This window comes from Notolepis coatsorum (assembly GCF_963971535.1).
Source record: "Notolepis coatsorum genome assembly, chromosome: 5".
NCBI classification, from domain to species: domain Eukaryota; kingdom Metazoa; phylum Chordata; class Actinopteri; order Aulopiformes; family Paralepididae; genus Notolepis; species Notolepis coatsorum.
The window spans coordinates 45,559,099-45,585,830 of record NC_140169.1 but is presented as its reverse complement, the minus strand read 5'-3'; the positions used below and the strand labels follow the sequence as shown (position 1 = coordinate 45,585,830).

Genomic DNA, 26,732 nt, shown 5'->3' with positions numbered 1-26,732 from the left:
GGTGGGAGAAGCTGGCGGGGTGGGTCCGGGTCGTTGTAAACAGCGACTCCTACAGTTCGGTCGGGGCGCCTGCTAAGCGCGGATAGGACTTGAGGGGGATAGTGTGATCCTCCCACACGCTACGCCCTCTCGATGAGAATCCGCGCTGCCAGGTGAAAAGAAGCGGTGATTGGCTGGACGTGTGTCGGAGGAAGCACGTGGTAGCCTCCACTCTCCCAGATGATCTGACTGTGGGGGGTAAGTGCGCAGCGACCAGGAAGGGACTGGGAATTGGCATACGACTAACATTGGGATGGGAGAAAATCGGAGGAAAATGGAGGGGGAAAAAGATAATAAAAAAAAAAAAAGGTTCATTATGCTGGTAAATGAATAAAAAGATGAAAAAAATATACAATTACCTTTGAAGAAACTCCATTGTTGCACCCAGCTCTACAGGATAGTCGATGTTGAGGGCATAATAGATCATGAACATGGCATTGACTGCTTCAGTGAACGTTGAGACTCCATCATTGACCACCACCTGGTCCACTGCTACCATGAAGACAGATGCAGTCAGTGGGCTTTGTCCTGTGAAGGTATGACAGACACACGCGCACACACACACACACAGAAAAATAGACAAAACTGAGCTGACAAGTTTTAACATTAGCCAAAATGCGGGCGGCTAGGTGGCGCAGTGGGCAAGGCGTTCGCCACCAATGCAGGAGATGCTGGGTTCGAGCCCAGCTCTCGGCGTTGCTACCAGCTTGGCTGGTTGTTCATACTAATACAATTGGCAGTATTAGGGGGTGGGAAGCTGGTGGGTGGGGATTGGACGTTGTGGACAGCGACTCCTACAGGTCGGTTGGTGCGCTTGCGCAGTAGAATCAGGAAGCAACGAGGGCGGCGTGTCTCTCCCACGCAGACCCTCGCCGCTGAGAGATCACGCTGTGCAGGTGAAAAGATGCGACGGCTGCCTCCTTGAGTACCGGAGGGGACACGTGATGCAAGGCTTCGTCCACATTGCAGCCGGCTTGTGGGAGGCATGGCCTAACAGCGTTCGAGACAGGGGAGGGTAGGGGGAAGGGTAGGGTAATTGGACAATACGAAATTGGGGACGGGAGAAAAATGGGGAGAAAAAGTAGATAAAAAAAAACATTTATTTTTCGATAATTCACCGCTGTCATGGGCAACGCGTAATAATGACCGCTGTCAGGGGCAACAGAGCGCTATTGACCAATCACAATCAAGCATTTTGATCGCAGTCACAAAAGCTAAGCATTACCATTATGCACAACTGCACTACATCAGTGCAATCAAGTCCACACTGTGCCGGCGATGACAGAGGAGCCACAGAACAACTGAGTCTGCATTTGATCTCATCTTGTCGATGGTGTAAAATGAATTAGGTATATTGTTAGTAAGTTAGCCATGTAATAAGCGGGATAATGTATATACTATACTCTGTCAATGTCGCAAAATAATTGACCTTCACTGGGTTTAGAACACCTCGGCTGTGCCTCGGTGTTCCAGAACGCAGTGTCTGTCAATTATTTTGCGACAATGACAGAGTATAGCTATACATTATCCTTTACTTAACTTACCACACAGCAATATGCATGGGGTTGTGGGAAGATCCTGAGAGTTCACATCTGCTGCAAGACAGGTATCGTCAACATTTATGAGCATCTTGTTTTGGTCTTCTTTGAAGTGAGCTAAAAGCAGTAACACAGTCCCAACGGAGTCATCACAACCCGCAGCCTGGATTTGAGGTTGGAGTTTTCCTGCAACACTATCTCTTTCTGGGCGCAGACACTTGAAAAATCCCAGGACTCTTTTGTATTTTACATTCATGGCCTCTTGGAATTCTTCATTTATCTGGACCCCAGTCAGTTCATTGAAATGAGCCTTCAAGCCAGTTGTGTTGAAAAGATAGGGCCATTCTTTTTTCAAAGTCCGTGTGTCTTTCTCATCTAGGACATCTCTTCTCTGGGAGGCAAACGTGTTAGTCATCAATGCTTTTATTTTCTTCTCATCTTTCTCATTTTCCTCAAACATTTTATGTAGGTCCTCTTTCATCTTCCTCTGTGATTCGTCATTTGCAGCACGCAGTTGAGGTTCTGGGTTCACACATCCATAAGACATTTTCCTTCGTGTCTTTCCCTTGTCAACACTGCTGGGAGTCATCGTTGGTGGACCTATCCTTTTGTGGTTGTCCACTCTGCATTGTAGTTGTTTTGCTAGAGAATCGTAGCCACTACCTATGACTTGATCCTCAATCACATCCTTGAATGACTTGGGATAATCTTGTACCATCTTGCGGGCAATTTCATTCAAATGTTTCTTTTGAGGATGTTTGCAGACAACCAGGATTTCTGCGGAAATCAACCTGACTATTTCTCTTCTATCCCTCGCCGTTGGCCGCTCTTTATTCTCCAATATTTTTTGTATATTCGACGGCATGATGTTCCACTGTATCTTGAAACTGAAGTGCCAGTTATTGTCCAGTGCTGCTGTTCCCTTCTCACGGCTGATGGAGCACTCATTGGTGGAGGACAATGAGGACATCGGCAGACCTGGAATACAGTAAGCCATAATTAGCACAGATATGAGAGATTGGTTGTTTTGCCTCTGAGACAATATCATTTATATTTTAAATGAAACAATGAACTATGAGGTAAAAGTTCAGAATGTCTGCTTTCAATTCATGTGTTGTTTTTTAACATACATTGAACCATTTTAGAATAGTGCCATTCTGTATGACAGGTGTTTATTTTTTTTTAAACACATTTACATAGTCAGTAAGAACAGTTTTGGGCCGACCATTTACCAATTGAATTCAACATCCCCAACAGTATACATGGTAAATGTACGCACGTTTATTTGTGATGGGGCATAGTCTTGGCGTGAACGGAGGTGACAAGGAGCTTGTAGGCGAGCAGGAGTCAAACAGCACATCCGCATCTCTGTCTGGAGTGTTGTTGGGAAAGTCTGTAGAGGGGTCCAAAATGGTAGTGAATGATAACGTTATTTTCAAAACAGGCACAGAGGAGTATTATCATATTGTTTGGACCACCACCTCTGCAAGTACACTACTCAGTGCGACCATGGTTGGATGTTAACAGTGAAGACGGCAACAAATTGAGCCCACAATATGAAACTCAAATTTGAAGCTTAAATCAGTGTATTTAAGGGGGGTAGGCTCCCAGATTTCTATGTACTTTTTATTATAATCTCTGCATTTGTCATAATGTCTCGATGGTAATCAATAGATTATGATGATAGGTGCATTCTGGTTCGGCTTCTGACGCACAACTAGGCCGTCCAATTAAACCTGCTGGTTTGAGTTTTGATTGGGTGGAGGTAAATCTTCCCCTGACCCCTTATCTATTATGGATTTTGATTTGACATCATAATTTATTGATTACCATCGAGACATGACAAATGCAGAGGTTATAACCAAAAAAAAGTACACAGTACATTTCACAGAGTAAATTCTACTCAAACTGAGTACATTTGACTCAAACTGAGTAAGATTTTACCCAAACCAGTTTGAGTAAAATGTACCGTACTTTTCGCACTATAAGCCGCACCTGAATATAAGCCGCAGCAGCTAAATTGAATGATGTGTACATATATAAGCCGCACTGGACTATAAGCCGCAGGTGTTTTAATGTTTAATTACCATATGTAATTAGCATTGGGACACAATACTGTCGGACAAATAACAAGAATGAACTCATTTACAAGTTGTATTAAGTTTAGAAAATAAGGGAACAGATAAATAACATTTCAATGCAGTCAAAAAAGCAATATTTCGATTTTTACATTTTCGGGTTTGGTCACGTCGAGTCACATATAAGCCGCACCGTTATATAAGCCGCAGGGTCAAAAAATGGGGGGAAAAGGCACGGCTTATAGTCAGAAAATTATGGTATTCGTCTGTAGCTGTTGGCTTTGTTTGTGCATTAACTGCACTGATTCAGTGGGATTTAATCTCCAATAAATGTAATGTTCAATACGTTTAAGAAATTTGAAAAAGAAAACAGATATATATAAATATATATTCAAATATTGATATGCCTTCAAATGCCCATCCCTATTCCATACTAAATCCACTCGCACCCCCCGCAAAAAGGTCTCGTCGAGTTGTCTACCTGGCTGAGGTATCTTCTCCTGGTTCTCCAGGTTCCGACTCATTGTTAGGTCCAGAGGGGCATCTGGGTCGGCAGCATCTGAGGTAAATCTTCCCCTGACCCCTTATCCATTATGGATTTTGATTTGACATCATAATTTATTGATTACCATCGAGACATGACAAATGCAGAGGTTATAACAAAAAAAAAAGTACACAGTACATTTCACAGAGTAAATTCTACTCAAACTGAGTACATTTGACTCAAATTGAGTAAGATTTTACCCAAACCAGTTTGAGTAAAATGTACTCAGTTTGAGTACAATTTACTCAGTTTGAGTAAAATTTACTCTGTGAAATGTACTGTGTATATCTGGAGAACCCATTAGAACCCTAATACTTGAACTCATTCCATGTGTACCTCATTAAGGCAGCAGCTAATTATGTAATGAGCACAGTGCAATCTCCTTTCTGGTCGTAACAGACCTCTCAAGTATTGTCATTTGAAAGGAAAGTGTGCACAATGGTTTTACTTACTGCTGCTAGAAGAAAAAATGCCTGAACTGGCAGGAAAGGCTGTAGACGGGCTACTGGAATCTTCTTCCGATTCTCTGCGGTTGTAACCTAAAGATAGATACTTTATTAATCCCATTTTGTTAAACAAAAGTCAGTTTGACATACACTCTACTATATAAAAATGAAGACATGCTCAAATAGAGTGACAGTCAATGTTTCACTTACGCTTGGCATGAGCAATGAACTTTCTGGATTCCACCGGCTTCAGTACACCTTCAAGTTCATGCGGTTGCAAAAACTGTAGATCGTCCACACTAGTCACTCCGAGGCCGTCAAGTAAATCCAGTAGTAAAGGTTGTAGTCCAGAGCCTGGAAGCACTGCATTTATGTAACTGACCAGGTCACCCATGACTACAAAGAAAGATAAACACAGCTTGAGCCCAGATTTAGCTAAAAGCTAGCAGGTGAAAAGATGCGACAGGCTGCCTCCACATGTATCAGAGGGGACATGTGATGCAAGGCTTCGATCCTCCCTACAACCGACCAGTGGGGGGCATATGCGAGCAACAATCAGGACAGGGGAGGGAGAATTGGCACAAGAGGTAAATTGGGATGGGGAGAAAAATCACAGAAAAGGCAGAAAAAGTAGAAAAAAAAAAAAAAAAAAAAAAAAAAAACAGTAATGAAAGCTGTTTAGGATGGTAGTTCAATGCTAAATAAATACGGCTGTTTTTATTGGCTCACCTGGGGTGGCATTGGCTGAGGGGCACAGCTGTTTGATGCCAGCTCCTCCTTGCAGTGTGTGGAAGTGTGTGAAGACACTGAACGCCCAACTGCTGACACCTATCCTGCCACTTTGCCTGAGTCTGTCCTCAGTGTGTGTGTGTGTGTGTGTGTGTGTGTGTGTGTGTGTGTGTGTGTATGAGAATGATTTGGATGCCTATACTACATGTTATATATGCCTCGTGCAGCAATTTAGAATTTAGAATGTATGTACCCAATCAATTATGAATCGAATCATTACTCCCAAGAATCAAGATCAAATATAACTGAGATTCCCATCCCCTCCCCAACTAATCAGCCACCCCATATATCGTCAGTAGCGAATTCAGTAAGCTACTGATCCAGAACACTGTGTTTAAGGGACAGGACTGTCATTCCACATAGACTATATGCAGCTAGTGGATAAAAGTCCAAACACTGTTCAGCATTGATGCAAACCATTTGTCTAGCTGCTTCTCCAAGGTTATAGAGGCCATACTCTGCCAGATAGGATGACGAGTGTGGTATCACCAGGAAGTACACACACTTGTTTTCCTTCATCAGAATGAGCTCAATTTGTCCAAATTCCACTGACTCTTCATTCTTAATGCATAGAAAATAGCCTTTCCTATACAGGGTACCCTTCCACTGCACTTCTGTGGACACCAACTCAGGATGTGGGAGCGAGCTTGCTTTAACCGCATCACGCACTTGGTCACTGTACAAGTCAGTGTGGTAAGGAAACATGTTTTTTACTTGCAAAGTTGCAGGAAAGAAAGAGCTGGAGTTCAGATATGACTGAAGCAGCTGATGATTGTTTGCAAGTGTCTTACACACATTTTTGAAGTTCTGTGTCCTCCTTATGCATCTTTTGAAGTATGAGTGTTTGCTCTCAAACCTCATCGTCCACAACCGTATGAGTGGACCAAGTTTCATGATCAAAGAGGGATAGTGGACGAGGTAGTGATGTTTTGGTTTGAGTTTCTCTGTGGGAAATAGTTGTTTCCTTGTTTCAAGATAATCTTGAATCTGAACATTGAGGAAACAGATTTGAGGTACAGATATCTTGGGCGCACAGACCAACTTACAAAGCTCTTTCAGCAAGATCAGTAACTGCCACACTGGATCCTTAGTATCCGACATCTTATCCCCAATAATCACTGGTAGAAGTCTCAAAAGACACCAATTCTCAGCCGCCTGACCACCAATCTTCATACCACTTATACTTACTTCACAAGGAGCAGAACCAGCATCAGAACCCACATATTTGAACTGTGCGATTCGTCGGTTCAGCTGTGTGTATGTGAACCATTTCTTCACCTTTACAAAATACCTCAAGTAAAGGGTAAGGTCATAGGCTACTACGCCTTCAAACAAGTCATGGCCTATGCATGGTGGGAGCCCTGGCTGGCATACATGGAAATACTTAAGAGAGTTGAAAACAGAGTCAAACTTGAGTCCCTTTACATGTGTTGCCTCAGAGTCCTGTAGTTGTCGCAGTGCTTCCTTGTAGGTCTCAACTGTTCTTACCGGAAACCGGTCTGTCGGGTTGTCCATTTTATTTGTAGGCACTAAGCAATACCTGCAGCAGTGACTAGCAGTACTGAAATTCTCAGTAAAGCCACCGATCGAGTGAGAGCCTAAATTGTCCCCCAGAATACATACGACTGTTGCCCGCACCACCTGGCCAGATGAAGTGACCAGTCCATGCCTCTCAAGTTCTCTAATATCTGACAGCATCCGTGCAAACAACTTTTCATGTGCAAAGTACTTAAAGTACCTCTCAGGACACAGAAGCAAAAGCTGCAAGTTGTCAACACTAGAACGATAGATTGCCTCGAAGTTGGCAAGTGTAAAGTAAACTCCTACAATTTTGTGCTTCTTCTTTGATGATCCAAGAGGGTTCACTACCTCAAATGCATCCTGGTACAAGATAAGCTTTAAGCTTATACCTGGCTCCATGAATAAGTCATTGGACTTGAAAACGGATCCATCGCAAATATCAGTGAACACATTAGTAGAAGCAGCATTATTTTGTGGCTTCACACACTGTTGCCACACAACTGGGTCTTTTAACATGGATCGTAAAGTATCCTGAAGTGGGATATATTGGGCATAGCACTCCCTTCTATTCTCGTCTGTGCCAAGATAAATAGCCTGTGGGTGCACATATGAAAAGTTCTTTTGGAAGAACATCTTTCTTCTGTGCCCAGTGGAAAGGTGAGAGCTGCACAGCGAATGCAAATCTGCTTCTCCCAAAATACTCAAAACACTGTCAATATCAGTCTCAGACAAGTTTGTTTTAACTCCCATTAACTTTTTGAATTCCTTCTTAGTGTACCGATGACACGTATCATTCAAACTGTCAATTTCTTCAACAATAATCTGTATTGTTGATGATGGAATGAGGCATTTAGCCTGCAGACGCATGTAAAAAAGGCATAGATTTTTTTGATACAGGGCTCTCATTTCAGTGTCATCTGGCATGTCGTCAGATGAACTTGCTACATGACTTTCATCTAAATCCCTTTGCACCTCAGCGGAATCCTGAGTAGACTGCGATTGTGTAGGGCCAGGGGTTACAAACAACTCTGTTTGATTCATATGCAACCGTGCGATATGGCTAGTGAATGATGATTTTACTTTATAGGTTTTGTCACAATTTGCAAATGGACATTTTACTGTCTCTTTTTTCAATATATGCAATTTCAGATGTGCAATGACATCCCTGAGATTAGTATATTGCTCCTGACAACTTGCGGCCTCGCATTTGAATGAACATCCTATATAATTTCTTTGTGAAGCAGAGATGGTCCTGTGGTCACGGTACATATGTTTTTTCAAAGTAGTATACTTCAGAAACTGATGTTTGCAGTCAGCCACACCACAAGGGAATTGCTTGTTTGCTTCATGTCTATGAAGTAACTGATGGTCAACATAACGTTTAAGCGATTTGAATGACAGGCCACAGGACTTACATTTACATGTATGACCAGGCATTTTTCAGAAGTTAAGTATTCCCTCAAATCTCATGTTACATCTAACAATTCCAGGAAGTTCTGTGTGTGTGCATGTGTATATAACCTGTCCTAAATCTGCAGATAGGCTAAATGTTGCAACTGATGAAGCGGAACTGCAATCCAAACTGTTGAGACAAAATAAGTGGAAGTGAAGCACAAATAAACTTCAAAAAAGGTTATTTCTAGTGCCGTCAGGCAATTAAAAAAATTTATCTAATTAATCGCATTTTAACCGCATAACCATTTTAGGCCTGATATTTTATATTCTATAATCATATTTCAAATTGCATGCGTCCGGATGGCAGAATTCAGTACTGTATCTACAAAACCTTCTGTTGTATTTTTGTTCAATAAACAATGTGGACTAGGCCAACAGTGACTTTCATGAAGAATGGGGAAAAAAAGTATTGAAATTGACCCAGTTTTAGCGTTTTTATCAAACATTTTGTCTGCCCAACACAATCACCGCACGTGCATATTTTAATCAATGGTTCATATGTAATCGAAATGATCGTCACAACAGGTGCAGGGCACCAGGGGGCGCTGAGAGTCACACACAGCTAGTGGCAGGCACTGATATTATGCTTGCTACTACTAGCCGAATGAAAATGTATCTGTTTCACCTAACACTATTGCTCCGTGATTATAGCCACCCATCTCTAAAGCCACAACCACGTTACCATATTTGTAATAATGTAAATCATTGTGTCGTTGTACACATATTGTGTTTATAACGTTAGTAGCTAACATAGCTTAGCTTGGTAGCTATTGTGCTAACAAAATATCCCGACATCCGGCTCGCTGGCCGGCATGAACGGCCGACCCAAAATGGTTCTCTCCTCTCTGTACACCCCGTCCCCACGGGTACCCTGCCGGGGGGCCATGGACGCGACAACGGCGACAATGGTGGCAGCCTGTAGGGCATAGATATCTATAATAGAATATAGATGTCTATGCTGTAGGGTGCTCGAGCCCGTAAAGGCTAGTGGTTCACGATAGCTATGAGCTAACAACGGCCGCCGCTGTTGTCGCGTCCACAAGCTCCTCCGCAGGACACCCGCGAGGACGGGGGCACACAAAGAGGAGAGAACCATAGGCTAACGTCAGTGTAGTGGTCCTGACTGTAGGCAGCAGGGACGGCGGAGCTATATACTATATAGGCTAACTGTGATGCACCTAGTGGGCCACCATTGAACTAGTACTATGACCCGGACGGGCAAGGCATTTCCTGAAGTGACGTCACGGCCGTGCTAGCTTTTAGATTCAGCTCATTAATATGCACCTGGCTGTAGTGACGTCGGCGTTTGATAAGCTTTTTTGATTCGCACGTGCATGATATTCGTGCATGGACCTTTTTAACTCTTTCAGAGTGGCATTTCCGGTGTCAAATGGAAAAAAATAAATAATGAAATTATATACCAATGATGTAAACTACCCATAATTGATCAGTAGGGTTTAACCTGGAGGTTGGGCTTTAATCATCTTTAGGATAGAGGGGGGTATCATGCACCCCCCGGAAATATACTTCTAACCAGTGTTTCTAGATTTGAAAAAAATTATAGGCTTATGTTAACAAGCACATTTTAATTTAATTTAAATTTTATATGCAAATTAAGGACATGATTATCAAAAAACCGCAAACAAATCTGTTTAATATATCTCAGCCAATATTGCAGATAACTGAACCAATTTGGACAAGTCAATCAGGGCAAGCTTATTTGACGCATATCTCGCCTAGAAAGGCTTTCGAAATAGTGAAATGCCATTTGATGGTAGAAATTCGTTTGTTTTCACTCATAAGATGGCGGCGGTCATAAGATGGCGGCGGTCTCGTAACAATAACCTGCAAACCATCCACGTGGTACATACATGTACATAGGCTATACTATAGGTGGCAGTGAGATCCTGCTGTAACAACCTCTGTGGAAATATTATCACATTTAAAAAAAGATAAAATCTCCTAACACTTGGTTATAAGTTTAACCTTAACCTAAACAAACGTATTGCTGAAAATATACACTCTATGACTGCTGTCATATACTGCAGAGAACTATTTCATGGCAAATAAGTAATCTGGTCTTTCCAAAGACATGCGGGACACGTGTGCACGAATACACCTTAAATGATTTTCGAATATAATGCAGCGTTTTGTTCATATTGATTCTACCAAGTGTATACTTTTTATTTCTGAATTTCCCATTCTTAATTCTTACATGTGTGCATGAACACATTCATTGCTTTAGCTGCTTTGCACGAACAAACATGTACGCTAGCATATTGTTACGGTAAAATACGTGGAAATGTACATTTTAAGACAAGACGACAGTCGCAGATTTCTATTATATAATGACTATTTGAAAACAATGACTTAATATAAATGTCTTACTGGGTCGGGTCTTGCTGCTGTTCCTGTTTTTCAGGGCGGAAAAAGTTTTTTTTTTTGTGTGATGAGGATTTATATAAGAACTTCCCATGCGCAGAACAGCTTGCATAGGTATCTGTGTCTTTTGCCGGTAGCTAAATGACAATGTAATTATAATGTGATTGATTGATTGATTGATTGATTGATTGATTGATTTAAAAGTTTATTAACAGATTGCAGAATGGGTACAGTGCAGTACAGCTCAATACATACAATTGTTAAGGGGATGCAGACCAGAGAAAGACTTCCCCCATTTTCAATTCATCATATGTACACGACTTACAGATAGACAGTACTGCTACATCTATACATTTATGACATACCAGATTTGCAAATACAGTACTGTTTGTGATACAAAAAGTGTCCAGAAAAAGAGTGTATATACATTTGACGTCGAAACTGTATACATTGGAGGAGGTTGGGTAGGTGGGGTGGGGTTGGGTGGGGTGGGGGGGGGGCTGTACATTGGAGGTGGGGGGGGGGGGGGGGGACAACTGGGTTAGGAAATGTTTCAACTCATTCAGAACGCAGCGGCCCGCCTGATCTCAAACCTACCGAAGTCGGCCCATGTCACCCCACTTCTTAGGGACCTGAACTGGCTCCCCATTGCTGCACGAATCCGCTTCAAGGCCCTCGACCTAGCATACCGTGCGGCAAAGGGAACCGCTCCCGCCTACCTCCGGTCAATGGTTTCTAACTACACACCCTCAAGACCCCTACGCTCTGCATCTTCTGGCCGCCTCAGACCTACTCCTATCCAAGCTCCGGGAGGGTCATGAAAGAGAAGTCGCCTATTCTCAGTCCTTGCCCCACAATGGTGGAATGAACTATACCCACCCCAGTTAGGACAGCCGAAACACGTCCAATCTTTCGCCGTCGACTAAAGACGCACTTCTTCAACCATTATCTGAATAAAAAAAAAAAAATCTAACCCTAACTAACCGTACTGTCATGCACTTGTCCTAATAAACTAACCAGCACTCAACACTTTGATGAACATTGTTGCTCAGCTTGTGCCCTTCCTGATGGCTTGTCGTACAGAACATGTAAGTCGCTTTGGATAAAAGCGTCAGCTAAAAAAAATCCTGAATTTCCCCAAGGGGATCAATAAAGGAATATCTTATCTTATCTTAAATGACTAAATGTAAATGTAAATGTAAATTTGTAGGGGACATGTTTCGAATTGTAGTATCCCGTATAGGTGTTCTTTGAGGGTGTTTTTGAAAGTGGGTAGTGATTCACATTCCTTTACAGCTTTGGGTAGGGCGTTCCACATTGATGTGGCATAATTGCGAAACGTGTTTAGTTCATTGTTTGAGCCGAATCTGGGTTTAACATGATTTGTTGAGCTTCCTCTAGTGGTTGTGGTATTCACTGACATGTACATGGGTACCTTAGTCGTATAGTGTATCTTGTAGACCAGGCCCATTGCAAGTTGCTGTACTCTGTCATCTACTCTAAGCCATCCTAGGTTGTCAAAGTGGGCAGGGGTGAGGTGGGTTCTGGGGGTAAGGTCAAGTAGTAGTCTGACCAGTTTGTTTTGTGATGTTTGTAATTTAGATTTAAGCGCCTATGAGCAGGCACGCGGGAACTATAAAACGGCAGGGGGTGCTGGGGGGGTCGCCAGATGAAAAATAAAAAAAAAATAAAAATCTTTTTTTTTGGTCAGGCCACTGAACTTAGAAGCAGGCCAGGCCAGTGTTTCTATTTGCACCAGCGCAATAGTTAGATAACCTAGGTGGGGAACAACCAGGAGATCACTGCAACTCACACAAGTTGGAGAACTATCTCTCTCTCTCTCTCTCTTGCTCTCACACACACACAAAGGGAGCCGCATGTGATTGGTGGAGGCGGGATCCTTACGAAAAACTGCTAATCATTGACACATGCTAGCCTGTAATAATCCCCCCCAGAAAAATGTACTTTGCATTTGATATATTGCAAATATATGCCATCACACACACTGGCATTTAAAGGGTTAGAATTATAAAATGAATATGTGGTGTTATGATCAGGGCTGAAGTTGAATAAAATATTGTATTTATCAATTACAAAAAACTGAAAATCCATAAAAATCTGTGTTGTTGCTAATCATACATATGCTAGCCTGTTTTTTAACAATAAGTTGTGATGCCATCACAAACACTGGCATTTAAAGGGTACAAATAAAAAAAATGCCTGCACCAGAATGCAGGAAATTAAGTCTTTGTAACAAAGAAATTCCTGGTGGGGGACCCCCAGACCCCCTGCTTAAAAAGTGGCCTGACTGGGGCTATATTTCCTGGCCTGAATGATTTCCCCAGTCCGGCCCTGGTTAAAAGCCTCCAATGCTTATTAGTGTGTGTGCGTTTGAACGTTTGCATGTTTCAACCATACATTTCCATTTAAAATAATTTTTTTACCTCCTATAATAGTGGGGGTCGCGGCTCTCTGACACCGTTTTTTTTGGGTCGCGGCCTGAAAAGTTTGGGAACCCCTGGTCTAGCCTGTACCCCCCAGACATGTTGCTGGCCCCGTCAAAACAGTATCCTATCAGCCTCTCCATGGGCAGGTCGAGGCGTAAAAGTATTTTATACACAAAAACAGCGTCTCGGCTGTTGTGTCTGGGCCGGGCATTGTAAAAACCCCAAAAGAAGTTCTGAGCTTCCAAGTTGTCATCGGCTAACTGTATATTACACGAGAATTGTTCTTTTCCAGTGATTGACATCAGTGGTTCCGTGAGCGCTCAAGCCAAAGATTGGGCTTTTGGATGCTTTGCCTCTAATTTGTCGCTGAATATCATGGGCAAGCAGCTGTAAGATTTCGTTTTGGATGTTGTTGGACATCCAGTTGTCTCTCTTTTGGAGCCAATTCTTCAACTCGGGATCAGACTCGGTGCGCACTCTTTCCATCATGAGCTGCCATAACACCCCATCCCTATTTGCATCACCCCTCAGTGGAAGCCCCTGGCGCCCGAGGGGGGGTATAGGGGAACAGACTCAGTTAACTCTTCAATACTTGATGCTGAGGCTGAACCTGTCGTCTCTGTCTCTCTCTGACGTTTATCAGATTTAGTGGGACTGTCACTGGGACCGGCGGGACGTTTCGAAAATAAATCTGATATTTTTCTTTTCTGCGAGTGAGACATTCTGTGCTAGCAAAGTCTGACTACTAGCTCAAATCGACTGACTGCGCAAGCACTGTATCACAGTAGCTCAGTGGTTTGTGGCGCGTGGGAAGGGCGGGAGACAGGAGGTGAATACAATTAGTTGTTTCACCTGTCATTCAATCAGTCTGTGACAGTCTGTCATCACTCGAAAATCTACTCGGTTTTACACGTATGATTATGTACATACAGTAGTGTAATGAATGAATGAAAACTTTATTTAACAGATTGGAGAATGGCTACAATACAGTACGGCTCAATACACACAATATTAAAATGGTGACGTGCTTTGAGCAGGATAAACTTATAATATACAGTGTTACAGTTATGCAGTTACAGTATATACAAATATATAAATACTGCCAAATTTTTTTTTTTTTTTTTTTTTGCAATAATTGAGAGGGGGTGCTGCAGCACCCCCCGCACCCCCCCTTCCCGCGTCCCTGCCTATGAGGTGCTTTGGTACCATGAGGTGCACGCATAGTCGTAGTATATTGAATGAGGGCTCCTGCCAGAGTCTTCAGGGTATTCTTGTTTCTTGAGAGGAGATCCGGTACAAGAATCTAGTTCGTTGGTTGACTTTTTTTATTACATTGGATACCATTTTGTCACAGGAAAGATTTGCCTCTAGGATGGAACCCAGGTAGGTAATTTCGTCTTTCCTTGTGACAATATTGTCACCCATGCACTGCAACTGAGAAGCCGTCGGTCTTGCTGAGTTTGTTATTTGAACCGAAGAGAATGGACTCTGTTTTGCCCATGTGTAATGATAGTTTGTTATCAGCGAGCCATATGCATATTTTGCCTATATAGTTCCGAGCTGAGGGTTTTTTCAACCTGCAACTTGTTCTTGTCAGAGACCAGCATGGCTGAGTCGTCCGCAAACAGGAACAAGTTGCAGTCACAGGCTGACGACATGTCATTTGCATAAATTAGGAAGAGTAGCGGTCCTAGTATGCTTCCTTGTGGAACACCACAGCTCACTGTGAGGGGGGGGGATAGAGTATACCGTTTACCTCTACCATCTGTTCTCTCCCCTCCAGGTAGGATTGCATCCAGCTCACTGATAAGCTATCAAAATCAATTGCTTTTAGCTTGTCAATCAGAATGGAGTGATTGACAGTATCGAAGGCCTTTTGTAGGTCCAGCATGACCATGCCGCAGTATTTGCCCGCGTCCACCTCTTGTTTGATGTGGTCGTTCAAATAGAGGAGGCATGTGTCAGGGAGCAGCTAGCTATATAGCTTAGCACAAGGGCTGGAAGCAGTAGGGAGCAGCTAGCTATATAGCTTAGCACAAGGGCTGGAAGCAGTATAGGGACCAGCTAGCCTGCTTAGCACAAGGGCTGGAAGCAGTAGGGAGCAGCTAGCTATAGCTTAGCACAAGGGCTGGAAGCAGTATAGGGACCAGCTAGCCTATAGCTTAGCATAAGGGCTGGAAGCAGTAGGGAGCAGCTAGCTATAGCTTAGCACAAGGGCTGGAAGCAGTATAGGGACCAGCTAGCTATAGCTTAGCACAAGGGCTGGACGCAGTATAGGGACCAGCTAGCCTATAGCTTAGCACAAGGGCTGGAAGCAGTAGGGAGCAGCTAGCTATAGCTTAGCACAAGGGCTGGAAGCAGTATAGGGACCAGCTAGCCTATAGCTTAGCACAAGGGCTGGAAGCAGTAGGGAGCAGCTAGCTATAGCTTAGCACAAGGGCTGGAAGCAGTATAGGGACCAGCTAGCTATAGCTTAGCACAAGGGCTGGAAGCAGTAGGGAGCAGCTAGCTATAGCTTAGCACAAGGGCTGGAAGCAGTAGGGAGCAGCTAGCTATAGCTTAGCACAAGGGCTGGAAGCAGTATAGGGACCAGCTAGCCTATAGCTTAGCACAAGGGCTGGAAGCAGTAGGGAGTAGCTAGCCTATAGCTTAGCACAAGGGCTGGAAGCAGTAGGGAGCAGCTAGCTATAGCTTAGCACAAGGGCTGGAAGCAGTAGGGAGCAGCTAGCTATATAGCTTAGCACAAGGGCTGGAAGCAGTAGGGAGCAGCTAGCTATATAGCTTAGCACAAGGGCTGGAAGCAGTAGGGAGCAGCTAGCTATAGCTTAGCACAAGGGCTGGAAGCAGTATAGGGACCAGCTAGCCTATAGCTTAGCACAAGGGCTGGAAGCAGTAGGGAGCAGCTAGCTATAGCTTAGCACAAGGGCTGGAAGCAGTAGGGAGCAGCTAGCTATAGCTTAGCACAAGGGCTGGAAGCAGTAGGGAGCAGCTAGCTATAGCTTAGCACAAGGGCTGGAAGCAGTATAGGGACCAGCTAGCCTATAGCTTAGCACAAGGGCTGGAAGCAGTATAGGGACCAGCTAGCCTATAGCTTAGCACAAGGGCTGGAAGCAGTAGGGAGCAGCTAGCTATATAGCTTAGCACAAGGGCTGGAAGCAGTAGGGAGCAGCTAGCTATATACCTTAGCACAAGGGCTGGAAGCAGTAGGGAGCAGCTAGCTATAGCTTAGCACAAGGGCTGGAAGCAGTATAGGGACCAGCTAGCCTATAGCTTAGCACAAGGGCTGGAAGCAGTAGGGAGCAGCTAGCTATAGCTTAGCACAAGGGCTGGAAGCAGTATAGGGACCAGCTAGCTATAGCTTAGCACAAGGGCTGGAAGCAGTATAGGGACCAGCTAGCCTATAGCTTAGCACAAGGGCTGGAAGCAGTAGGGAGCAGCTAGCTATAGCTTAGCACAAGTTCAAGTTCTTTAATAGTTGTCATACAGAAGTACAGAATACTTTCATACAAAATGCTTCTTACTGTTACGCTCCAGAGACTGTGCTAGACAAGATAGTATCAAATAACATAATATAGCATGTAATTTATAAGAAGAAAAATGAGGTCACAGTGTTCGGTATAGACATATGTACAATGTTCTGAGTTACCATATAATATACAATACTATGCAGTGTACTAATGTACAGTACTATCTAGTGCAAAGCAGAAATGGGATGAGGTACAATTTTAGGTACAATTTACAGTAAGGTGTACGAGTTGTAGTGCAATCCTTCATCAATAAATATAAAGTGTGGGGAGTGGGTGCTACAGTGTGTTTGTTTAAAGTGGGTGTGTGCTATAAAGTGTGTGGAGTGGGTGCTACAGTGTGTTTGTTTAAAGTGAGTGTGTGCGTGTGGATGTGTGTGCTATGTGCGTTTGGTGGTTGTTGTTGTGTAGTGTTCGTTCATTGTTCGTTTAGCAGCCTGATGGCCTGGGGATAGAAACTTCTTCTGAGTCTTTCTGTGCTCGCCTTGAGACTCCGGTATCGCTTGCCTGACCGCAGCAGTTCAAAGAGGCAGTTGTTCGGGTGACTGGAGTCTTTAATGATTCTCTTAGCCTTGCCCGTGCAACGCTTGTTGTAAATGTTCTGGAGGGTGGGGAGCCCCCCTCCAATTGTGCGTTCGGCTGAACGTGTCACTCTTTGTAGTCTGCTTCGGTCTTGTGCAGTGCTATTCCCAAACCAGGAGGTGATGTTGCCGGTCAAGATGCTCTCAATTGTACATGAGTAGAAGTTCTTAAGGATCTTCTGACTGACTTGGAACTTCCTTAGGCGCCTGAGGAAGTAGAGGCGTTGTCGTGCCTTCTTCACAACACTGTCAATGTGTGTGGTCCATGTCAAGTCCTCGGATATGTAGGCTCCGAGGTACTTAAAGCTGTTGACTCTCTCAACCGGTGCCCCGTCGATGCTGAGGGGGCTGTAGTCCTTGACCCCCGACCTCCTGAAGTCCACAATCATCTCCTTTGTTTTGCTGACGTTCAGGGAGAGGCTGTTTTCCTGGCACCATCCCGCCAGGACCTTGACCTCTTCCAGGTAGGCCCTCTCGTCGTTGGCAGAGATCAGGCCCACCACCACTGTGTCGTCAGCAAATTTGATGATTGTATTGCTACTCCGCTGAGCCACACAGTCGTGTGTGTACAGGGAGTAGAGGAGGGGACTCAGAACACAGCCCTGGGGGGCCCCTATGTTGAGGGTGATGGATGAGGAGGTGCAGTTGCCTGCTCTCACCACCTGGGGTCTGCCAGTCAGGAAGTCCAAGACCCACTGGCAGAGGTCATAGCCCAAGCCCAGGTCCCTGAGCTTGGCTATGAGTATGGAGGGGACTATGGTATTGAATGCCGAGCTGTAGTCGATGAATAGCATTCTCACATAGTTCCCCTGCCTCTTGTCCAGGTGTGATGCTGCTGTGTGCAGCACATGGGCTATGGCGTCCTCCGTGGACCTGTTGGGGCGGTATGCAAATTGCAGGGGGTCCATGTTGATGGGGAGGGAGGAGCAGATGTAGCCCTTTACTAGCTTCTCAAAGCACTTCATGGCTATGGAGGTGAGAGCTACAGGGCGGTAGTCGTTGAGGCAAGCAGGCTTGGATTTTTTGGGTACAGGGATAATAGTGGACTTCTTCAGGCAGGTGGGGATGACAGCCTGTTCTAAGGACAGGTTAAATATGTCAGTGAATACTGGGGCCAGTTGGTCGGCACAGACTTTTAGGACGCGGCCGGGGATGCCGTCCGGACCTGCTGCCTTCCTGATATTCACTTTTTTAAAGGTCCGCCTCACCTCATGCTCTGTTACCCTGAACACTGCGCCTCCATCAGCAGCCGACCCCCCCCCCCCCCATTGCCGTGGCTTGTGAGCTGGTGTTGTTATTACCAGCATCAAACCTTGCATAGAAGGTATTGAGGTCATTTGCTAAGGAGATGTCACTGTTCAGTTTGAGGGAGGCGCCTTTGTAGTCTGTCATCGTTTTGAGCCCCTGCCACATAGCTCTAGAGTCAGCTTGTTCAAACTGGAGTTCAATTTTATCCCTGTAGCGCCGTTTGGCCTCTGACACTGTCCTCCTTACGTTGTATCGCGCCACCTTGTGGTCATTCATGTTGCCTGCCACTAGGCCGTCGTTGTATGCTTTGGTGCGCTCTCTCAGAGCTTCACGGACGGATTTGTCTACCCAGGGTTTTTGATTTGGGTAAACTCTCATTGTGGTAGTGGGGATTGTTTCTTCCACCCTAGTACAAACATAGTCCAGCACTGTCTCCGTGTAGACATTAATGTTATCTGTGTCGCGGAACACATTCCAGTCTGTGCAGTGAAACACAGACCGGAGCGTCTCCTCTGACGTCAAATCCCATTTCTGCACCTCTCGCGAGACTACGGGAGTACTTTTAATTCTCTGTTTGTACTTTGGTGAAAGAAAGATTGACGCGTGATCTGATTTACCAAAGCCACTATCAGAATGAGCCTTGTAGCCACCTTTAAATTGTGTGTAACAGTGATCTAGGATGTTACCGCCTCTGGTGTTGCAAGTCACATGCTGATAGAAGTCAGGTAATACCTTTCTCAGATTGGCGCTGTTGAAATCGCCCAGCACCAGAATGGCGGCGTTAACGTTCGCCACTTGTATTCTATTTACCTCGTCGTGGAGTCTGGAGAGCGCGGCGTTGTTGCTGGCTTGCGGTGGAATATACACTCCGATCAGGATGATCGCCGTTAACTCCCTCGGGAGGAAGAAAGGACGACACTTGATGGTTATATATTCCAGGTCTGGGGAGCAGTGGTTGGATAATTCCTTCACGTTAGTTGGATCGCTCTAATTTTTGTTAAACATGAAGCAGTATAGGGCTGGAAGCAGTATAGGGACCAGCTAGCCCAGGGGTGGCCAACCCGCGGCTCGCGAGCCGCATGCGGCTCTTTGCCCGTCAATGTGCGGCTCTTCCATCCATAAAAAAGAATAATTTTTTTTTTATTTTTACTTTTTTTTTTTTATGTCACTCATTCCATAAGGACGTAGAATACACATTTACATTTTTTTTTAAATGGTCCATTTGCATGTTCTTGGTATCTGAATCTAGGGACATATATGGATCAGTGTCAGAAATAGTGTGTCTGTTACTAGGCTTGAGTAAATTGTAATGAACCAAAGGAGAATATCAATTCTATTTAAAAAAAAAATTATCTTTGACTGTAAATAACACCATGCTAAAATTGACCAGACCTGAAAAATCTAAGCAAATGAATAAATGGAAGATGATTAAACAGAAGGTTTTGTAGATACAGTACTGAATTCTGCCATCTTTTTTATAATGTAAATTTCTCCACCATTTTTCATCATATTGCAACACCGTTTTTTGCAAGACGTTCACAGAAAGGTAGAGAAACTAACTGCGTTCTGTTTTATGGCAATAACGTTCAGGTTTGTGGGAGATAATCCCAAAAAATAAGAGAAATTAAAAAGTAAATCCAGAAGTCAGATGATTGACAGGGGCTGGTGTGAGCTGGGTAGGGTAGTTTTTCGAAATTTGAAAGCCCTGAGTCTCTTCCTTCAAAAGACTACACTCACTTTTGGCTGTGCCACTTCCTCCTGTCAATATGCGCCGGTTTCCGACTCAATGCCCTGAGATTTCTATAATCTTATATTTCACTAATAACAGTTAAAATAATTGGTAAACAAACATAATGCTGAAAATATACACTTTTACTGTATATCTCGGGCTTAAGAGGTTAACCCTGTGAGGCCCAAATTAAAAAGAAATTAGCAACTTCAGAGGCCAGAGGGTGGGACATATAAACACATTTACTATCAAATAGCATTGTGAGGCTGAACAACAGGACCAATTGACTATACATGTGCTTAAAGGGGAACTATCTTATAAATGGCTTTTTTCAGTGTTTACCATTGTTTCTTAGCTATGTGGACTTATATTAATAGGATATATGTCTCTAATTCTCATATTGGCGAATTCTTCCAATTCTCCTCTCACAATATTCACCCTCACTGAACTGAGTCATCTGAAAATGTGCATATCTGTGATGTCAGAGATTTCTCAGCTGCATAATAATGTGGCAGTTGATGTGGCAGTTGGCACCAGGACACACAGTGGTTGGAGCCCAGCCTCAAAACGGCTTAAGATCTTGAGGTAGAAAAATGCGGTTTTTAGTACTTGATTAGAAATACAAAACAATGAATTTTTTTTGAAAAAAACCTAGGTGTTCCATAAACTCACAGGAATTGTGTAAAAGTCCCCAAATAGTGAAAGAAATAGTAAAATAGTTCCCCTTTAACATTTTTTAAATAAACATTCTTTTTTTAAATGGCTAAAAGTGATTTTGTAATTTTGCAACCGTGGGTCTCACAGGGTATGTTTAACCCTGTGAGGCCCAAATAAAAAAGACATTAGCAACTTCAGAGGCCAGAGGGTGAGACCTATAAACACATGAAGGGTGCCGTGACTGAAAAAAAAGGTTGAGAAACGCTGGTATATGGTGTGGCTCTTTGTGGTACCACAGTAATTTTTTTGTGGCTCTTAGTCTCTGACTGGTTGGCCACCCCTGAGCTAGCCTATAGCTTAGCACAAGGGCTGGAAGCAGTATAGGGACCAGCTAGCCTATAGCTTAGCACAAGGGCTGGAAGCAGTAGGGAGCAGCTAGCTATAGCTTAGCACAAGGGCTGGACGCAGTAGGGAGCAGCTAGCTATAGCTTAGCACAAGGGCTGGAAGCAGTATAGGGACCAGCTAGCCCAGGGGTGGCCAACCCGCGGCTCGCGAGCCGCATGCGGCTCTTTGCCCGTCAATGTGCGGCTCTTCCACCCATAAAAAAAAATAAAAAAAAATAATTTTTTTTTTTTTTTTTTTTTTTTTTATTTTTTTTACTTTTTTTTTTTTATGTCACTCATTCCATAAGGACGTAGAATAAACATTTACAATTTTTTTTTAAATGGTCCATTTGCATGTTCTTGGTATCTGAATCTAGGGACATATATGGATCAGTGTCAGAAATAGTGTGTCTGTTACTAGGCTTGAGTAAATTGTAATGAACCAAAGGAGAATATCAATTCTATTTAAAAAAAAAATAATCTTTGACTGTAAATAACACCATGCTAAAATTGACCAGACCTGAAAAATCTAAGCAAATGAATAAAGGGAAGATGATTAAACAGAAGGTTTTGTAGATACAGTACTGAATTCTGCCATCTTTTTTATAATGTAAATTTCTCCACCATTTTTCATCATATTGCAACACTGTTTTTTGCAAGACGTTCACAGAAAGGTAGAGAAACTAACTGCGTTCTGTTTTATGGCAATAACGTTCAGGTTTGTGGGAGATAATCCCAAAAAATAAGAGAAATTAAAAAGTAAATCCAGAAGTCAGATGATTGACAGGGGCTGCATGGTGTGAGCTGGGTAGGGTAGTTTTTCGAAATTTGAAAGCCCTGAGTCTCTTCCTTCAAAAGACTACACTCACTTTTGGCTGTGCCACTTCCTCCTGTCAATATGCGCCGGTTTCCGACTCAATGCCCTGAGATTTCTATAATCTTATATTTCACTAATAACAGTTAAAATAATTGGTAAACAAACGTAATGCTGAAAATATACACTTTTACTGTATATCTCGGGCTTAAGAGGTTAACCCTGTGAGGCCCAAATTAAAAAGACATTAGCAACTTCAGAGGCCAGAGGGTGAGACCTATAAACACATGAAGGGTGCCGTGACTGAAAAAAAAGGTTGAGAAACGCTGGTATATGGTGTGGCTCTTTGTGGTACCACAGTAATTTTTTTGTGGCTCTTAGTCTCTGACTGGTTGGCCACCCCTGAGCTAGCCTATAGCTTAGCACAAGGGCTGGAAGCAGTAGGGAGCAGCTAGCTATATAGCTTAGCACAAGGGCTGGAAGCAGTAGGGAGCAGCTAGCTATAGCTTAGCACAAGGGCTGGAAGCAAGCAACTAGCCTATAGTTTAGCACAAGGACTGGAAGTAGGGAGCAGCTAGCGCTCTGTAAAAAAATTTACTCTGACGCACAGAGATGAAATTGATGAAATTGAATTGGGTGATGGTGTTGGAGGTCTGACCCCCCACCCTGACCGCCTGGGGTCTTTCACTCAGAAAGTCCAGTACCCAGGCGCTCAGGGCGTAGCTCAGACCCAGCTCGATCAGCTTGTCCACCAGTCTGGTGGGGACTATGGTGTTGAACGCTGAGCTGTATGAACAACAGTCTCACATAGCCCCCCTTCTGACGGTCAAGGTGAGAGAGGGTGCTGTGCAGTACCTGGGAGACCGCGTCGTCAGTGGACCTGTTTGTCCTGTATGCAAATTGCATAGGGTCCATATCACTGGGGAGGGAGGCACAAATGTGGTCCTTGACCAGCCTCTCGAAACATTTCATGACCACAGAGGTGAGTGCCACCGGTCTGTAGTAATAACTGTGAATTGAACTTGCATTGCTGCACTATAGTCCATCCGTTGCAAGTCAACGCCCCCCCCCCCCCCCTCCATCCATTAACTCAACTGGACTGTCACTGTAATATTTATGTACAGTTGTACAGTGTCCCCCACCCACCCCTCCTACCCAACCCCCCCACCCACCCAACCACCTCCAATGTACAGTCAGATTGGTTATTTTTGGTTGAGGTTGAAAAAGCTATGTTGATTCAATATTTAATTACAGATACCATTTCAACATTTGAAAAACTGTCGTTGAATCAATTTAGTAGATTCCCCCTCCCCTCCTCCCCCTCCCCTCCCCTTCGAGAGGGTATAGTCCTAAGCAACTCGCGAGACCTAGAAGATCTCACGGGACTTGAGGTATTCAAACACTTTGGCGCGATGGATGGTGTCTTCACTGACTGGCTTGACAAATAGTCTGAGCCAAACTCCTTGGTAAGTCATTGACAATATTATGTATTATGCCATTCACATACCATAATCTTGCTGTCATCGTTTGACTACATGCTACTTTGTGAATTATTACCGTGGTGGCAACTAGTAGGCTAGAACGAAGCTTGTTAGCATTATTAGCTAACATGCTAGATGGTATACTTAACTGGTAAGTGAGTTCTTATGGGAATAGTATGATTCCGTTCAGATACCATCACCGGGCTGTTATCGTTTGACTAAATGTTATCTCTGTGCCGTGGCAAATAGTTTGGAGCTTGTTTGAGCAAATAGTGATGCATATTATTATAGCTACTAACGTTAGCTAGCTAGCATGCTAGCTAACGTTAGTCTGCCATTTTGTTTCGTGATTAAAATGTACGTTTTTAATAGTTACATAAGCATTGTTGTAACTAGTGTTAACAAATACTTTATTATAGTTTAATTGTGTTAAACTTGGGACACAGCCATGGCTCTATTTTATTTCGTTTTGTATGTGAGGCATTTTAGCTTGCAGTTGTTGTGTTGCATTGTGGGTCTTCAGCACAAAGTAATCCCTTGCTGAGGGTAAGATGGTTTTCTGTCTGCTCAGACTCAGAATACTTAATTAACATGATCTGTGCTTCATAAAAAACAGATATTATTTATCTGGTTTTGGTTATTTTGCACAGTAAATACTTATTCAGGCCTACCTGCAATTCAGAATTTAATCCAGCAGGGCGGCAGTGATGTTCATTCTGCCTTTTGTTATATATAAAAAATTGGGCTTTGAAAGACTGACATATTTGAACTTCTAGCTCCTGCTACTCTAAACATATATATATATAATATACACAGTCTTGATAAATTGCATACAAGGTTTTTTGAATATTTTGATCGTCTTCTTTTTAGAATTCGCTGGCAATCATCGCCGCTATCAAGGTGAGTTAACTAACACATTCTCAAATCATGTTTTGTTTTTACCACCAGACATGCGCTAGGTATATGGAGCTAGGTACACTTGCTACTGTAGGTTATATGGTGCTCATTGATAACTACTTTGATGGTGCTTATTTTTTCCTTATTTTGTTAATTATGTTGCTCTTTCTCTAGGAATGCCAATGTATAACTCCAGCCCCTATTACCACACTGCCATTGATTCAGCTCAGTAAGTATTATCTTTCAATTCAATATTGTCTGTCTCTCTCACCCCACTTCAAACTTCACACCTTTATCTGTGTTTTCATCTCTGTCTTTCTGTCTCTCTCACCTCGACCCCCTCCACTTCACACAACACCTACATTGCCAAAGCCTTTGTCATTTGATGACACAGCAGTGCTATGTCTGTCTCTCCCTCTATCTCCGTCTCCCTCTCTCACTGGCATAACATTTTTATTGTCGTATTCAATATTTCAGAGATTCTTCGCCAGAGGAACTTGAAGCCATTCCTGAATTACCACCAGAGACCAGCAGTTGCACGCAGGCAGAGACTGCCTGTAGCGTGAGTTGAATTTTATACACAAGTTCACTGGTGTTTATTCTTATATAAAACGTCTCTAAAGACGTATGTTTACCTTTGCATTGATTGGCGGATTTTTGACTGAAGACATTGGATCTTTCCTGCTCTCCCATCCAAGTCCCAGGTTGTAATGACGTAATCATGACACTTAGTTGATTTTGAGTAGACAATTACTCGTTGCATCTGGGCTCATAGTCATAGCCATATAGGAATGACCGCTACACCGCCAATAGCGGCCGAGGGAGGGAGAGTTAAGCGATTTCTTTGTCATTCAGACAGATTCTCCTATCTGCACCTATCTGACACGTATAGCCACTGATGGTGGAGAAGTGCTGTCCAATTAGCCATTTTGGGGAAATTCAGGCATAAAATAATATTCTGTTGTGTGTCACTGTCAAACAATCCAATATTTCAGAGATTCTTCGCCAGTTGCGGGAAGTATGTCACCACCTGAGGACGCAGACCACCACCTGAAGCCCATGTAGAATTGTGAGTTGAATTTTATACATGATAGATCAGTGGTTCTCAAACTTTTTACACCAAGTACCACCTGAGAATGTAGCTGGCTCTCCAAGTACCACCATATGACCGGTGTTAAAATACAGTCTATTCAGCTATGCACAGTTCACGCAGGAGGCAAATGTATTCCTAATACCATTATTTATTGTTAACTTTTGTCAGACACAGCCACAATGTACAAAGGGATAGCACTAGAACTAGCAAACGCTTCCACACAACTCATACAATGCAAGGGGCATTGAGAACATAATAACTAACATTCTCACATAGCAAGTGAGAAAATTAAGAACAACTGTATTTCAGCAAATGTACTTAATCTCTATCTCTCTCTCTCTCTCTCTCTCTCTCTCTCTCTCTCTCTCTCTCACACAACAAGCAATTGTCCATCATTCTCTCTCTCTCTCTCTCACACACACACACACGCACACGCACGCGCACACACACACACACACACACACACACACACACACACACACACACACACACACACACACACACACACACACACACACACACACACACAATTATTTTGTTACAAAAACTTAATTTCCTGCATTCTGGTGCAGGACTTTTTGAAATTTTACCCTTTAAATGCCAGTTTGTGTGATGGCATCACAAATTATTGTTAAAATAAACACACAAAGTAAAATATGTTCAATAGGATAGGAGCCCCGCATTTAGTGATCTAGGAGGCAAGTATTTTGTAATAAGATCAGATAGATAGAGCAATCACAAAATAAAGAAATTAAGCTCATCGTGCTCGCAAGCCACTGTCTAAAGTCTAATTGTGTTCTCAGAGGGATGACACTGGTGATCTACACCTCTACCAGAGGCCAGCAGCCAGAGGGGGACCCTGCTGACCACAAGGCCATCTGAATCATCCTATGCTGAATTGACATGGATGGTATCTCCCTTAAGCTGATGTGAGTATAACTTCCATGTACAAACACAAACACACCCACTCTATCTATATCTCTCTTCTAGGACATGTCATCATCATCAAACCATTATTTAATTCTTGGGAGAACAGTAGGGTTGTAAAAAAAAGTGTAAACATCTTCAAATCATTATTAACACAT

General features: G+C 43.3%; 1 long non-coding RNA gene across 1 annotated transcript; it reads left to right on the top strand.

Moving 5' to 3' along the window:
• Window positions 1-23,572: 23,572 nt before the first annotated feature.
• On the top strand, window positions 23,573-25,098 carry LOC311228772. The gene is made up of 4 exons (XR_014619688.1): window positions 23,573-23,642; window positions 24,528-24,557; window positions 24,729-24,783; window positions 25,032-25,098. It is a non-coding gene; the product is annotated as an uncharacterized lncRNA (long non-coding RNA).
• The last annotated feature ends 1,634 nt before the right edge of the window (window positions 25,099-26,732 follow it).